General features: G+C 41.5%; 1 protein-coding gene across 1 annotated transcript in view; it reads right to left on the reverse strand.

The window, feature by feature from the left end:
* Window positions 1–16,365, reverse strand: part of LOC119411943 (serine/threonine-protein phosphatase 6 regulatory ankyrin repeat subunit C-like) — a 1,101,338-nt gene that overhangs the window by 748,256 nt on the left and 336,717 nt on the right. The window lies entirely within an intron of this gene.

The following is a 16,365-nucleotide window of genomic DNA, read 5'->3' on the forward strand; positions in this document are numbered from 1 at the left end:
TTGGTCTATGTCATTTGTGGATGTGTGAAAGAAATGGAAAAAGACATACAGTCCCTTGATTATTGCGGGGGTTACGTTCCAGACACCACCGCAACAGGTGAAAAACTGCAAAGAATGCTATGTTTATTATATATTAAGGTTTATAAACCCTTCCCACACTTGCAATGTTCTTAACAATGTTCTAAACTCTTAAACCTACGCAGTCTTAACAACATTCGTACAGTAGTCCCTCGCTACTTCGCGGACTTGCTCTATTGCAGTTTTGCAAAATAAGATTGGACATGACACATAACTGGCTGATTGATGGATGAGCCGCACGATTGACATGGGCTTTTTATTTTAAATAAATTATTTAAAAATTTTTTAGCACTTGTGTGCAGCCCACAGCTTGCAGGAGAAGCTTCCTCCTGCAGCGTTTCATATCTCTGCTCTACAGTGGAGAAGTGGGCGTGGCCGAGAACGCTAGCAGATGGCAGAGTGCAGCAGGAGGCAGAGAGTTGAGATCATGACATGCTGTGCTATTTTAGAGCTTTTTGAGTTTATAAACATTGTTTAGAATATTGCAAGCATGTGGGAAGGGTTTAAAACACCTATATACATATAAATACTAAAATAAACTACTACTTACTAGTTGTACTACTATTCCTACTTTGCAATTTTTCACTTATTGCGGGGCTTCAAGATACAGATTCCCTGTGATAAACGAGGGACTACTATACATGCTATGCAGTACTGCTTAACTTTAAATGGGTACTCACCAGTTCTGCAGACCAGCAGCTGCGGCTCATTTCCAGTTTGGCAGACCTACCCTACATGACGAAGCCCACTGCCCTGTCCAGTTGGATATGCTCATGCTGCCACTCCAGGAAGGACATTCTGTGTGCGAGGCTGCTCAGGATGTCGTGCACCACCTCGGCTCGGGTCCAGACCAGCACCGCGGTGACCAGAACCAGGCCCGAACCCTGCAGCCGTTTGCGTATTGTGTTTGCTCCTGCCATTGCTGCCATTTCGGCAGAAAGCAGCGATTGGAAGCACTGTTGGCTTCTGGACCGTGTAGTTCTTTTGACTTATGTTACAGTATTGGCTTATTGAAAGAAAACTACAAAATGGCGGCACCTGTTCCAAGTACTTTTTGGTTATTGTCTTATTCGTTGGTTCTTGTTCCCATCCGCTCCAGTTAACTTTTAATCCCGTACCCTCCCAATCACGTGAGTAATGTTAAAGTTGACAATCGCGTGTCGTGTACAATCTTATGTTGAATAACCGCGAAAGAGCGAGTCCACAAAAGTCGAACCTCGAAGTAGCGAGGGATTTTCAATTTGTCCAAAATTTACCTCAAGTTCCAGGTAAAACACACCAGGAGTCCACAACCATAAATGTCCTGATGAAACATTGAACAAGCTAACTGGAAAGTGACGTTAACTCCATTTTCTTAGTTCAGCTCAGCTGAGCCGTGAGCTCGTCAATCCGGTCTAAGTTAAGCTTTATTTCTCCAAACAGCTTGTTCAAAAAGCTGTAAACAACATGTAAGATAATACAAATTTTAGACAAAACCTTATTTCAAAAGTCCTGAAGCATTCATTTAAAAATGTTCCCTTTCCGTGCGTTTTAAGAGAGTCATTCTGGCTGTTTCTTTTTTCCCACCCACCACTAATCTCTGTATATTAGTGCTCAGGAAGGGAAAGCTCTCTCCACAAGTTCTGGCTGTTTTAATATCTGTCATCTTGATTCTGTGCTCCATCCCTCTGCTTCCTTCTTCTCTTATTTTGGCTCTCCGTTTCCTCTTGTCTTCATATTTCACTCGTTTGTTTGACTCCTCTGTCCTCATCTCCGTTCAGTCTATCAGTCCTCGTCAGTGAGCAGCGGTGGACGACGATGTGTGTGTGTTTAGTTTAGAGGCGGATGATGAGAGCGACACCATTTAGAGGGGTTGTCTTCGCATTCTTCATTTTGCTCCTCGCTTTTTGTCAGCGCTGCATAGGTTTCTTGACACTCCACATAAACACGCTGATTACAGCGAGAGCTGTGGGGCTGTGTGTGTGTGAGTTTGTGTGGATGTGTGCACTCACTACATGAACGACTGATACCTATAGTGCACACCTGTGTTTAACTTTTTACTCTGCAGCAACTCCTTTCAGCACCTCATTTGTTCCATTACATCTGTTTTAGAAGAACTCCAGCACAATAAATGGTGTTAGACAACAACTTTATGTGAAATGGCTAATTAAAGTTAAGATTTTACGAAATACACTTTACTGTGACACATTACTGTTACATTACTTTACTGTTAAGATTCAGTTGACAACAAACTCTTGGACAAGAGGTGCCCAATATGTCGATTGCAATACCGGTTGATTACGATCTACCGGTCTATTACAAAGGCATTATGGGTAGATTGCATGGACGTCAGCCCATCATCCATCCTCCCTATGAAATTTGTTTCTTGATTGACATACAGGGCAGCCAGTCTGAGGCCCCGTTTACACGACGTGAAACGTTCAGCCGTTCATTTACACGACAACAGCCCTCGTTCTCTCTGAAACCGAAGGTTTCTGAATCCAGACTTCAGAATGGAGATTTTTCAGGGGAACCCCCCAAGGTAGAGTTGCATTCGGGTCCAAAAAATCCGATCTGACCCAGCACCAGCCCGTAGCCATCATTTCCGAACCCCACCCTACCCAACGAAATTAACAGTAATTATAGTTTTGAACTCAACACCGCCCCCACCCCCGACATTTTTAATTAAGCTTTGACTGCTTATATAGTTATTTACGGGGTCAGAGGACGTGTGGCTGAGTAAAAGGGGCAGAAGATCAGAGCTGAGGGGGAGTTTGTTCTTTCATGGCCGTCAAAGCACATTGAATCCCTGCTTCTTCCTGCATTCTGCATTATTCAGACACGGACCCTGCTCTGACATGTCTGCTTTGGAATCTCACCTGTTTGGGTCGTCGGCCGCGCACATCCGCTGAGTGCAGCGGCTGAACGTCCATTTGGGTGATGGATCGCTGCCTGGCAGTATAGTCCCATCTGAAGCTTAACTGAACTTTGTTTTACCTCTTTCAAGGCCAGTCAGCTCGTGGTGAAATGGCCGCGTGCGGCTGGTGAAGGTATGGAAAGCCATGTTGCCATATAATTTGCTCACGGTGGATCTGCTGACGCAATCAAAAGCCAGACACCGACCCATCTCACCCATTCAGTACATTATCATGACCCGGCCCACCCCGAATTCGGGTCGGGTTAGGCCGGGATTCGGGCCCGGGTTAGAAATGACAGCTCTACCCCACGGAGGTCTGAAATACTCCACAAATGTGAAGTCGCACATGCACATTGCAGTCCAAAGTTTTACAGCATTAACAACAGTTATAATAAATAGTAGAGAGCATTTTTTGTACTTCTCACCCTTTTTTCATCATAGGAGTAAAACTAATAAAATCCTGCGTCCAAAGAGACGTTAGTGAATTCACCAGTTTGGACAACTGTCATGCAGACTCGCAATGAATGCAGCTGAGCCTGGCATCAGGGTTGCCAGATCAATTTAAAATGTCTTATTTACCCCCTCCTTTTCTGTGCATATCCTGTACAAAGCTAAAGACATCTATTCATCAATATTTTTTTGTTGTTTTTAAAGAGATGACAAAGTACAATGCAAGTGGGCAAACATATAAAAATATAGAACTGCATGAATCATTTAATGCAGTACTTGAATAGAACTGGTGCTGTTTCAGTGATTGAGTTTTTTTTTAATTTTTTTTACTTATGATGAATTATTTCACTCTCAGTAATTAAATGAAATCACCATTTTTGCATCCTGCTAAAATGCAGAAATTGTCATTAGATTTTGTCTAAAATTTTAATCAGCATTTTGACTTTGTGTCCATAGAACCAAAACAGCAAGAGTTGCTTTTACCAATTTTTCTGTCTGTTTTGCTTCATCTCGATCTTGTTGTCATTACATTTCGATTGATAAATCCAAATTTACTTGATTGATAAAATATGAAAACCCGTTGTTAAGCCAAAACCGTTCGTCTCTGTACTTTGATGTGTTGTTAATGTAAATGTTCTTGTCACCTAGTGGCGCGTCAAGAGCATTTTAGCATTTCTGTAGGAATGTGTGGATGGAAAAACAATACAAACAGAAAAATTGTTTAAAATAATATTCATAGTAGGGTTTCTAGAGCATTAATCTGAGTTTTCTGCTTTGCTCACGTCTGTTCTTGTTTTGTGATTGCTCCCTCAGTTTATGCTCCACATTTATGTTCATCCACCACTTGATCCTTGCTGCGTTCACCTCATTTAATTGATTTTGTTATCTTTATTATGGCAATGTCTTCGCTTTCTTCATAAGTTCTGCATATTTTCACCCAACAACCTCCTGCACTTCACACATCTGCATTTGGGTCCTGTTTTCTACACACCTTGTTTAAGAAAGACTTCATCAAATATGTAATGCTGCCACATGTGAGTGTTTTGTCTGTAGAGCAGAATCTCACGGCGGATGAGAAGTGAAGAATATCCACAGTGTTTAAATAGCATCTAATCACTCAGAAACTGTCTCAACATGTCCATGTTCTGTAAGATGACTACTTCAAATAATGTAAACCATATTCAGTGTTTCAGAAGAGCAAACAAAAACCAGGTTGCTGCAAAGTTCCATCATTGTCCTTCTGTCTTCAATCATTACAGAGCGGCAGAAAAAGCTAAATATCAGCGACTAGTTAGATTAGTGCAAAGAATAGTCTTTTAGATGCTGCAGATTCTGCTAGTTCAGCTGAAAATTCAATTAAAGGGTCTGGAAATGAATAGAAGCTCGTGTCCTGCAACACTAAATCTGCATCCATCACTCATTGTGAATCCTGCAGCTGGTCACGCAACCTGGTTGTCATCACTACAACACATCATCAAGGAACATTCTCAGCCTACTCATACCATATTTTCTGCCGTACATGTCACAGCACCCTATAAGTCGCATCAGTCCAAATATGTATAATAAACTGGAAAAATCCATAAATATGTCACTTTGTTGTATACGTCGCATCTATTATGCGTCAGCGCTGACGCATCACGTTTGTTACGCATCACCGCCAAAAATCGGTCGGCTGCCAAATGGCAGCCGCGGGAGCGTGCACGGGAGGACTTTAACAATAATTTAACAAGATTAACACTTAAAAACAATTATTTGTTTACTCAAAATTATAATAAAGGTGTGTCTCAGTTTAACTTTTCCTTAATAAATGCACTTTGTCGGTCAAATCTGTTGCATTTCAAAACCCAATTCACGGAAGCAGGCGTGCGCAGAGGGACGAGTCGCTGTGCATTTCTTTGAAATTTAACAAGATAAGCACCTAAAAACAATTATTTGTTTGCTCGACTTTATAGTAAAGGTGTGTCTCAGTAGAACTTTTACTTAATAAATGCACTTTAATGGTCAAATTAGCTGCATTTCACTGGGGCGGCGAAATGACGCTGATTTGATGTTTGCTCCAGGCAAGCTGAACGGAGGTGTCAGACTATGACAGGCCGATTGTGTCATTAATAGCTACTTTTACCTATTCCATGACACAACTTACTGCTCATACTGCTCATTACTGCTTTCAGCCATACTGCTCAACTGCCATCTAGCGGCTGAAAATGGTAGTGTTCAATATTTTCGCTCAGAATGAATGAAAACGGTCATATCTCAGCCAAAAATTGGTTTATAAATATGGGAAAAAATCCATAAATATGTTGCTTTGGCATATAAGTCACAGGGCACACAAATTATGAAAAAAAAAAAAGCTGCGACTTATAGGGCGAAAAATAGGTTAATGAAGATTTTATTTCTTCGAACCTCCCTTGCTAGTTCAGAAGAATAACAGCAGCAGGTTGACTTCAATCTTCAATTTTTCTTTTGCCGCTCTTTCTTCAGTGGTCACCACAGTGAGCATACTCGCTGAGAGAGTTGGCTTTTCATTTTTATTTTTTTTTACACTGTATGCTCTTCCTGATGTAACCTGGACTTGAACCTACAGCCTCAGGATTGTGAGACCACAACACCGGCCACCAAGCTACCACGCCCCCCGACTTCAGTCTTCAAATGACACCTATACCAGTTCAGGACAGCAACAAGGCATCTCATGCCATGCATTACAATGGAGTCATGAAACAAACACTCACACACTTCGGACTCAGAGACACCACATTAACGCTGACAACCAATTGTTCTTACATTTATTGCATAATAATGTCACGGTCATGATGAAATTTACTAACATGAACATAAACTGTATAATCAAACCATTTATAATTCAATAAAGCATTGTTAACTGTTCGTATTGCTTAAACTGTTGTCTCGTAGCATAAATGATACTGCCCTCCAAACAATCATTAATGCTCACTAAATGTTTTGAGCGCACGTTCATAACTTAGGAGTGTTTAGGAGTAACATTCAGTAGCTGTTTATGTTTTATAAGCTGGTCAGCTCAGATGGACGTCTGGGCTTTTCTGAATAACTTGTCACTTCACATTGAACAGACTGATCTCACACACCTTCCGTTTGACTTGGGCTTTGAAAGATCAAGAAAAAAAAACAATATTAAATCATTAAAATAAACATTTTACTCAATAGTGTGAATGTTTATGAAGCATTCACACTATTATGATCCATTTTTCTTCCATGCGTTTTTCTGCTTCTTTCTCGTTCCACAATTTTTGTGCTATTCCAACAAATCATAGATCAAAACGTTCAGCTCGTTCAGGAGAAGGGTGCTTTGACTTTTGGTATTGGTGCAACTTTAGCTTTTCTGCCACTTTATTTTTCTCATAGAAAATGAATTGATCTATTTTACATCCTTTAAATCTTTAGATCTGTTTACAACCTTTTACTACTCCTTGCACATTTTGTTCTGGTTCGGCTTCTTTCAGCTTCCTTGTGCAGATTTTTTTTTCAGCTGCTTTCAGCTGTTTTGTGCTCCTTTCATATTTTTTCTGCTAATTACAATTTTTTTGTGCTTCTTCTAACTTATTTCTGCTAATTTCAACTTGTTCCGCTCTTTTCAGCTTATTTACAGCAAGTTTAATCTTTTTCAGCTATTTCAGCTACTAATTAGCTGTTTTTATGCAAATTTCAGCTTAGTCAGCTAAACCCACATTTTTGCACTCATTAAACTTTTTTCAGCCTAATTCAGCAAAAATGTGCTCTCTCCACTTACTTCTTGTAATTTAAGCTTCTTTCTGCTTTTTTTAGCTACTGTTCAGCTGTTGTTGTTTTTTTTTTATTTCTGCTTTTTTCAGATAATTTCCACTTTTTGTGCTAATTTCTGCTTCTTTAAGCCAAATTAGTCACAATTGTGCTCTCTCCACTCTTCTGGTGTTTTAAGCTTCTTTCTGCCTTTTCAGCTACTTTTCAGCTATTTTTTTGTGCTTATTTCTGCCCTTTTCAGCAAATTTACTATTTTTTTCTTCTCATTTCTGCTTATTTAAACCAAATTCAGCAAATATGTGTTCCTTCTGCTTTCTTCTGCTAAACTAGGCTTGTTCTTCCTGTTCAGCTACCTTTCAGCATTCATTCATTCAACCTTTATTTAGACAGGTAAATCCCATTGAGCCTCGAGGACTCATTTACAAGAGACCTGATTTCAACAAAGAATGATGAAAAACAATGGACAACAGCGACACAATAGACAGTTATAAAAAGGCATACAGATTTTTTTTAATTTTTTTTTAAACAAATAGGATGGCTAAAAAAAGAAAAGTAACAAAAAGCTGGTAGATTCTAAGGCGAATGTAGAAAACTAAAAACAGGAACATGTCTGCATTGGTCCCTGCCAGGAGTCCAACAGATTCTTAAAGCCACGTAGAGAGGTCAAGGTCGAGAGCTTCAAATCTTTTTGTAAGATATTCCAGGAAACAGGAGCAGAGTAGGAGAAGGCCCTTTAGCCTAGTTCAGTCCGCACTGAAGTCTGCGTGCTTTTTAAAGCTAATTTCAGCTGCTTTTCAGCAAGTTTCAGCAAAGGGGAGTGGTGGCGCAGAGGTTAGAGAAGGTGGGCCTGTGATCGGAAGATCGCCGGTTCACGCCCCCGTACCAACAACATCAAAAATGTGGTTGGGGTAGGTGAAGCACCCACACTTGCCCCTACCCTCATTCGCTCCACTCTGGGCCCATGAGCAAGGCCCTTAAACCCCCATCTGCTCCCTAAACAGGTCTCTCTTGAAAACGAGTTCTCGTGGCTCAATGAGACTACCTGGATAAATAAAGGGTAAATGAAAAAAAATTAAAAGTTCTCCAGCAATAAGTATTCACACTGCATTTTCGCAGGAAATGCAATTTCTTTGGTTTGTATATGAGTGTTCTTCTCCCACTGAAGTTTAAAGTTTCCTTTTGTCAAACCTGAAAGCTTGAGGAGGAAACAAATTCTGTAAGCCTTGTTACTGAAGGATGTCACACTTTGTTTGCAGACATCAGTCTTTGGCTGATAAAGCTTGTCTGCTCTCATTTTGCTCTTTGCTTTGATGTATCAAGTACATTATTTTGTTATTATTATAAACCAAAAAAGCCAGGCTCTTGCACTCTCTCACCTCCAAGTGAGAAAATTGAATATTGCATTTAAAAGTCAATTTCCATGATGGGATTACGCAAATCAGCCTCTCCCCGTTTCACCCTTTTTGCTTCCATTCATCTCTCATCCATGCTCCTGCACCTTGATGCATCTCTTCATTTGCTGTGGTTTACTCTATTCATTTAAAGACAGCTTTTTTCACGCTCTGCACCGACGCTCATGTTTTTCCATTTTGCATTGTTACATTGCCCCCAGCCAACCCGTGCACGTGTGTTTTATTGTTCGTGTGTGTGCATATACAAATAACGTGTCCAGGTCCTTTTAGCTAAGGAAGAAAAAAAAAACAGCCTTAAAAGCAATTACTCTTCTAAAATGTAATGCTTTCAGTTGATGCAATTTCTCAGTTAGAGGAGGGGGAGTTATTTATTTATCTCTCTATCTTTTCATTTGTATATATCACCTTTAGGGGGGGTAAATTAGTCAAATCATGCTTGTGAAATTAATTAAGATTTAAAACGTGGTTGCACAAAGGCACTTGTTATTATCGCACCATTCCACCTCACCCAGAATCAGCTGGCGCTCAACACTAAAATCAATCTGTGTAAGAATCGTGTTGAATTTTTGCTCACAGATTGTTTTGGTCAAAACACTCAAATCTGATGCTTCATAATATATACACGAGAATTATAAAAACATTCTTAATTACGCCTAAATATTTTTACAATTTAAAATACGTAGCCTTTATTTTTTGTTCATATTTCAGTGTTGGTGTAATATGAGCTCACTTTTTTTAACATTTGCACATTGGGACAGCATAAATACGCTTTTTTTACTCGAAGCTGCATTCATCCAGGACTGTAACATTTTTAAAAAAAATCAACCTTTTATTTGTTCATAAACATGTGTGTATATAGGGACGGGGTAGCTCGGTGGTCAGGGCTCGTGAGTTTGGGTCCAGGTTGCCTCAGGAATATCCTTTCTTGGTCTTGAGCAACTGGTACCTATCTCCAGCAGTCACTGAGGGAGAGTCAGCGGACACTCTGGACAAGTCTCAAGTCCAACACAGGGACACAGAGACAAAGGAGACAACCATTCCCCCTCTCACTCAATCTCAGGGACAATTTAGAGTTACAAATTAACCTAACAGGTATGTTAAATGTTTATGGGAGAAAACCGGAGTACCCAGAAAATACCCACCTGTGCAGGGGAGAACATGCAAACTCCACCCAGAAAGGCCGGGAGGCAAACCTGCAACCTTCTTACTGAAGCAACAGCTCTAACAACTGCAGCTCTCTCTACATAAATGTTGACTTTCCTTTTCTTTCGGCTGCTCCGTATTTAGAGTTTACCATATCGAGCAAACTTGGGACAATAAACTTGGCGAATTGTTTAAAGTTGGATGCAACCTGGGCTCAAACTCGCCGCCTCGGGATTACAGTATAACAAAACATAAAGCAACACGACTGAGACTTCTTCTTTTTTCAGCTGCTCCCTTCCTAAATTGATCCTAGAATTGTGCTGCTCGGGGTGGCTGCATGTTGGAGCAGCTCTGTTACATTCATTCTGAGATTTTGCTTTTGGAAACTTTAATTCCTCTTTTGTTGGATGTAAATTACATTTTTGTGATGATTGTTTCCTCTGGTATCGGATGCTGTGCAGCTGGAAGGATTTTTACTGTAACTTTTACTTTTAGACATTTGTTATGATGCGTAACCATAACAAGAAGATGCTTTTTTTACAACCAGGAACAGCTGATTAACATCTCAAAAGCTCAAATAATATCTCAACTAGCCCCAAATGTTGAGTTGAAAAAGGAGGCGCCGTAGATGCTTTCCCGTCTCCCTGCCAGCTGTGCTCGAGTGCCTGACCACTGAAATCCTGGAACTGGCAGGAAGCATGGCTCATGACAGCAAGGACCAGGATCATCCCCTGACACCTGCAGCAACGAGGAGCTTGGCAGACCTCTGGGAGGAGTGACCATCGCTCTGGGAGGAGCTCTTCCTGGGATTCGGGTGGTCCTGCAGCCCGTGGGAACCGAGAGGCCAGCCGAGTCTGGGTGGACGGATCGGACAGCATCTGCAGCCATTTTCTTCAGATCCTGTGGGATGGACCTTTACAAGATATCCTTCCTGCATACAGCCATCAGCATCTATTACATCTCTCAATGAAACGAGGATGATGAGTTACAACAACATTTAATTTCCCTTAGGGATTAATAAAGTATTTTTTGAATTGAATTGAATTGAATTCTTCAGGGGTCACCACAGCAAACTAACCCAAAAACTTGGCACTTCCTGACTGACACAACCACAGACCTGAGCTACCACAGCCCTCTGTGTGGAGCAGAGAGCTGCCATCTGGGAGCCTTAGGGAGCAGATGGTGGGGTTCAAGGGCCCAGGTGTGGTTGCTTCACCTTTATCACCAACATTTTGATGTTGTCGGCCTGGGGAATCGAACAAGTGACCTTCTGACCACAGGCTCACCTTTTCTAACCTCTACCCCACCACTCCCCAACATAATGATGGTTTGTCATGAAACATACATTTAGAAAATTATTAAACAATATTTTCTTCTCATATTGATGACTAGTATATAAATGTGTCTTTTTTTAATCTCTTTAAGAAAACCACAATAGACTGCCAAGAGAACAATATAATAAAACTCCCCCTCGTCCTCATCCTTTATTTTCTGCACCTCTTCACACGACATCTCTCACACGCTCCACTTTCCTCTCTACTTGTTTACAGTAAGCAGGTCCGAGCAGGATGGTTTTACCTTTTATGGCCATTCTTCATCCACGGTAAAAGTGCACTAATACCATGGCATGTTGCCCACCACCCCCTCCTTTCTCTGACCTCTCCGCTGGGGTACTAGGATGTGGGTGGACCACGGTGCATGCACGTATGTGTGTGTGCGTGCACAGACGGGATCATCAAGTGTGCAAGGCGTTCAGTTTGTGATATGCGGTAAAAGTGTCTTTTAAACTTGTCTCGCTTGTCTACGGAGACAGATAGTGGCTGAGGCAGAGGTTTGTTTTGAATGTCTGGCTGTGTAAAAAGCTTCTCTCATGAGTGTTTAGGTAAGACTAGAGGTCTCATGCACATGCATCCACACGCACTCTCACAAAGTGGTAGGCGCTATTAAGAAAGACCTGCTGTGAACACGTGCGGGTATTTAAGGCTTGAATAAGTGTGAGCAGAGGAGAGGAAGATGATTTGAAGCATTGTGAAATGACTTTTATTTTCAAAGCAATGTTAATTAATATGTGACCATAGCATTAACATCTAGTCTTACCGTAGCTCTGTAATCCTACTGTGCAACATGTAGTGTCAATTAAAACTCTTCAGACCGTCTCCGCTGTTGCTCTTTGCTGCAGGTCAAGGCCGCCACGTTGGCAGAATCCATCTCCTTGGTTCTTAAAAATAATCATCTGCAAACACATCTGATGCAAGTATTTTGTGAAATAAAAGCGTGTGTACGTGTTATCAGTTCATGCTTGGCTGTTATATTTATGCCATGTTTTTCTAGGGTGCTGCAACAGGGACATAGGTTAGCCACACAGTGGGTGCTGGAATTTGACCTCCACAGGTTATGAATTGTTGGTGTGGACATTTATATGTGTCTGTGAGTGTGTGTGTTTAGCTCTGGAATGCCAGTGTCAAGGGCCTGAGAAACAGCCATGCACAAACAAACACAGGCTCGTCTTTCCCTGTTGCCCTCCTTCGGATCTCTATCGCACGCATGAAAAAACACACTCACACACAAGCGGACAAAGACGCAGTGTGGTTGCCTGGATTCAGTGTTTATTATCTCAGAGCGAACTAACAGTGATGCCATACCTGCCCCCTGTAATTAGATTTACCTTCCCTTGTTTTTTCTTTAACTTTCATTGAGACTGATGTTGTCCTACGCTTCCCCTTTCTCCATCAAAATAGTTTTTCTTCCATAAACGGCCTGGAAAAAGGAAGGGTTGAAGGAAAGTGTTGGAGAAGAGCAAACGTTAAAGCGCTTCCTTTGCTACCTGCTTTCATGTACAGTAACTCTTTTGATCTCACGTGTCACCTGACTAGAGGTAGACTTGTTGATTGGTCAGCAGATTAACTGACCAGATTTGAGGATTTAAATATATTTTGCTTTGATAACATCTTTGCATACAAAGCTGGATAAAAGATGGGTTCATCTGTTGGCAGTGCATTATTCTTACACTTCACGCCTTTTTTTTCAGTTCACTTTTTGTGACTGTCTCATGGTAGACACCTCCATCGCAAAAGTGTGTTTTAATTGGTTAGATGAGGGATCCCAAGACAAAATACAGATAAATTTATACTTGGAAGTGCATTCAGAATGAGTCTTCAACATCGGCTTTCAACCCCAATTGATCAACCTCTAAACCTCTGGGTCATCTCTTTGTACCACTACACCCTTATTTTGTAACGAGGCATTACTATTTTGCACCCATTGACTTATCATTGAGTCCTTATCCAGTAATTGTAGCCCTAATCTTAAACAAATTCCCTCATCTGACCTTAGAACAAGTGCTGTTCTTACCTCAATTTGTTATTATTTTTAATTATATTGTCTTTACTGTGGGATTTCTAGGTTTCCAGCCACACTAACTCTCTCCACAGCTACCGCTCATTTCAATCAGCCACCACTCCACACCTGCACCTGATTTGGAAAACTGCTCTGCTGAGTATAAAAGCTCGTGCCAGATGTTCGTCCTACGTTATGATACCTAATGGTAAATGGTAAATGGACTGTACTTGTATAGAGCCCTTCCATCTTATAAAGATACTCAAAGTGCTTAACAATAGAATCTGAGTCCTCATTTACCCATTCATACAGCACTCTATATCTGTACAAAGAATAATCTGTGCTTTAGATCACATCAGTGGTGTAGTCTACATTTTTGTAGTGGGTATACTGTGCTTAGAAACCAAAGTACACTGGTTAGTACAATGTAATTGGTAATTCCAAAAAAGTTCAATCTGGTCCTCTGGACATTCAGAAAAACCAGATCCAGAGGACCAGATTGAACTTTTTTGGATTTTTCTACCTGGATCATTGAGTATGCATCAGGATAATTGGTAATTAATTTTGATTTTTAATCATATTGAACATTTCAAAATTTCTCTGATGCTTATATTTGAATACGTGAACAACAAACTTTGTACAACAGTTGGCTTTGTATTTAAAAACATCTTATATAATTTATAAAATAGTATAAAAGCAAAACATGTTAAAGTATTAAGTAGTAAGTGCAGAAGTTTAATAATAAGAATTTAAGAATTTAACAAAAACAAAAAAAAACAAAAACAGGTTGAACCAACTTAGTGTGTCTATAAAATATTCCAAATGTGTTGACAATGACACAAGCCCATGTCATGTATCATTGCCAATGATACATGACATGGGCATGTATCATTGGCCCGACAGAGCCAGGGCACCCAGGCCCCGGCAGGCAGCCACCAGAGTAGGCTGGCACACACCCCACCACCCATCCCCAGATGCCGAGAGCTGCAAATGCACCTACGGCAGGGGGTCCCACCACCAGAGGCGAGCGCGACGGGGGAAGTAGACCTAACATTAAATGGGGGGCCCAAATTGATCCAAGAGAGGAGACCACCTAAAACACAACCCGAGACATAAACAGGCATACAGAGACAGCCCGACAGAGCCTCTGTCAGGTCGTCCATGCGCCCCACTCACCCGACAGCGACCGCAAGCCGGCCCCAGGCTGGGGGCCAGAGCAGCAGGGACCAGTAGCAGAGGAAGGCTTGCCCAGCACACCAAGGACCAGGCACCCAAACAGCCCCACACCACAGGCCCGAAGAAGCTGATCCCCTAACTCTTGCAGGACGACTGCTTTAATCACTCAGCCACAATAATGGATGGCCAGTAAACTACTGTATCTTCTCCAGCAACTTCCAAGTCTTGTTCCCTCGAGTCTTCTAAGACCTCCTCGTTCCTTGTGACTTCACCTTGACATCTTGTCCCTTCAACCATCCAAACATCAGTCTGGATCAGGAGCAACCAAATAAAAATCATGAAATCATGATCCAGTGATCCTAGCACCACTCCTAACCAAATTCTAACTAGATGAGTATAGATCAAAGTAATGTAATGGAAAAACTTAGCTGTCACTGTGGGATTGAAGAGACTTCAAGGTGGGCGCAAAGAAACTTTTGAGAGATGTTTTCTTTTTGTACCTGCAAAGGTACGTATAGGTGTGGTGTGACCCCAAAACTGCAAAGGAACAAAGTTATCAACATCTAGATGTTAACATGTAATGTTGCTTTCTTGCTTTTTGTGGGTCTTATCAACAAACTGGCTTGTCACAGAGCATTTCTATCAAAATCTTCTCTCTTCTCCTCCCTCTCTGCCCTTCAACAACTTCCCTTCACCTGAGGGGTGATTCACCCTTACCTGTGGGGGTGATATACCTTGCTGTGGGGCGTACGTGAATGTTGAAATCCTCAAAACGCAAATGCACTCAGAGCCCGCTGAGAAAACAAAACCTCTGTGGCAAAGTTGGAAATAAAGGAGTCTGCTAGCTTGTTTCCCCCCGTGGAGGATAGAGGTTGCAACCTGCTGTCAAGTGTGATTCAATCTGACGATTCTTGTTTAGCCTTTTATGTGTTTTCTCCTTCAGCTGTATTGTTCTTCTCCAGAATTGCTAGGTGTGCTTTGGGATTTACAGACAACAAAACAAAAAGCACTCGCTCTTGCCGATGTACCGCTAACCAAGAAGTTTATTTAAATTTTCATTATCCTATGACATAAGCCCAGAGGAGAAGTAAATGGTAGTGTTTTGTGTGTCTCTGTGTACATGGGTGTTTCGGTTTGTGTACGTTGGCAGCCGGTTTTAGCAGCTCTATTTTTTAAGCAATATTCTCTTGTTTAGTTTTGGAAAGAAAAACCTAAAAATGTCCGGGTGCTGGTTGAAATGACCCTACAGTCCCAGTTGTAAACTCCTCTTATGGTAGTGTTATGGCCATGTGTACCGTGCTTGGCGTGTTCATCAATGTGGACCATGCCACTTTATTTTTCCCCTTTGGGTTTAAAGCCTTACATGGAGACAGACACCACACAGAAACTACATGGAAGTTCCCCAGACAGGTTTTTGTTGTGTGTGCATACGTCTGTGTCTCAGCATACACAAACCTTGGAGGCCCGTGGGTGAAGGCTAACATATCAAAGGTTCAGTCATCGGGGATTAAGTATCCCCTCGCTGCTAAAGAAGGCTTGTGGTTCATGTTTAGAAGTGACAACAATAGGTGGCAGAACATTACACTGTCACTCGAAGGATGAAATCCAGTCGGCTTTCCCCTGAAGTCCACATGTTTAAATCTCTTCACTTTAAACGTGATGGGCCTGCTGCTGCCAGAAATGAACACCCATCTTTTCCATACTTCTCTGCACACTTTCCTTTTTCTTTTCTGTTATTTTCACCAGGCCGCCTCTTGTTTTTGATCTTTTTTATACTGGGACACATGTCTGTGAATGAAAGACAGGAGGTTTGAGTGCAGAAGGGTTAAAAAAAAAAAAAAAAAGAAAGAGCTACTCAACTGCCCCTGTTCTCTCGCCTGCTCACCTCCTCCTCCCCCGCCTGCCCCTCCAGGGAATGTTTTGGGGCCCAGCTCATATTTTGTTTGCACAATGCATTCCTGCAGGCTCTTTATTTATGTCAATCTTCCTTTTGATCAGAGTCCGGTTACCACCAGTTACCCACTCGCTGCTCCTGTGAGTGAAGGAACCCACCTGTGAAGCAGGACTCTCTCTCTGTGTGTGTGTGTGTGTGTGTGTGTGTGTGTGTGTGTGTGTGTGTGT

Source organism: Nematolebias whitei, chromosome 7, assembly GCF_014905685.2.
Source record: "Nematolebias whitei isolate Nwh7 chromosome 7, NemWhi1, whole genome shotgun sequence".
NCBI lineage: Eukaryota > Metazoa > Chordata > Actinopteri > Cyprinodontiformes > Rivulidae > Nematolebias > Nematolebias whitei.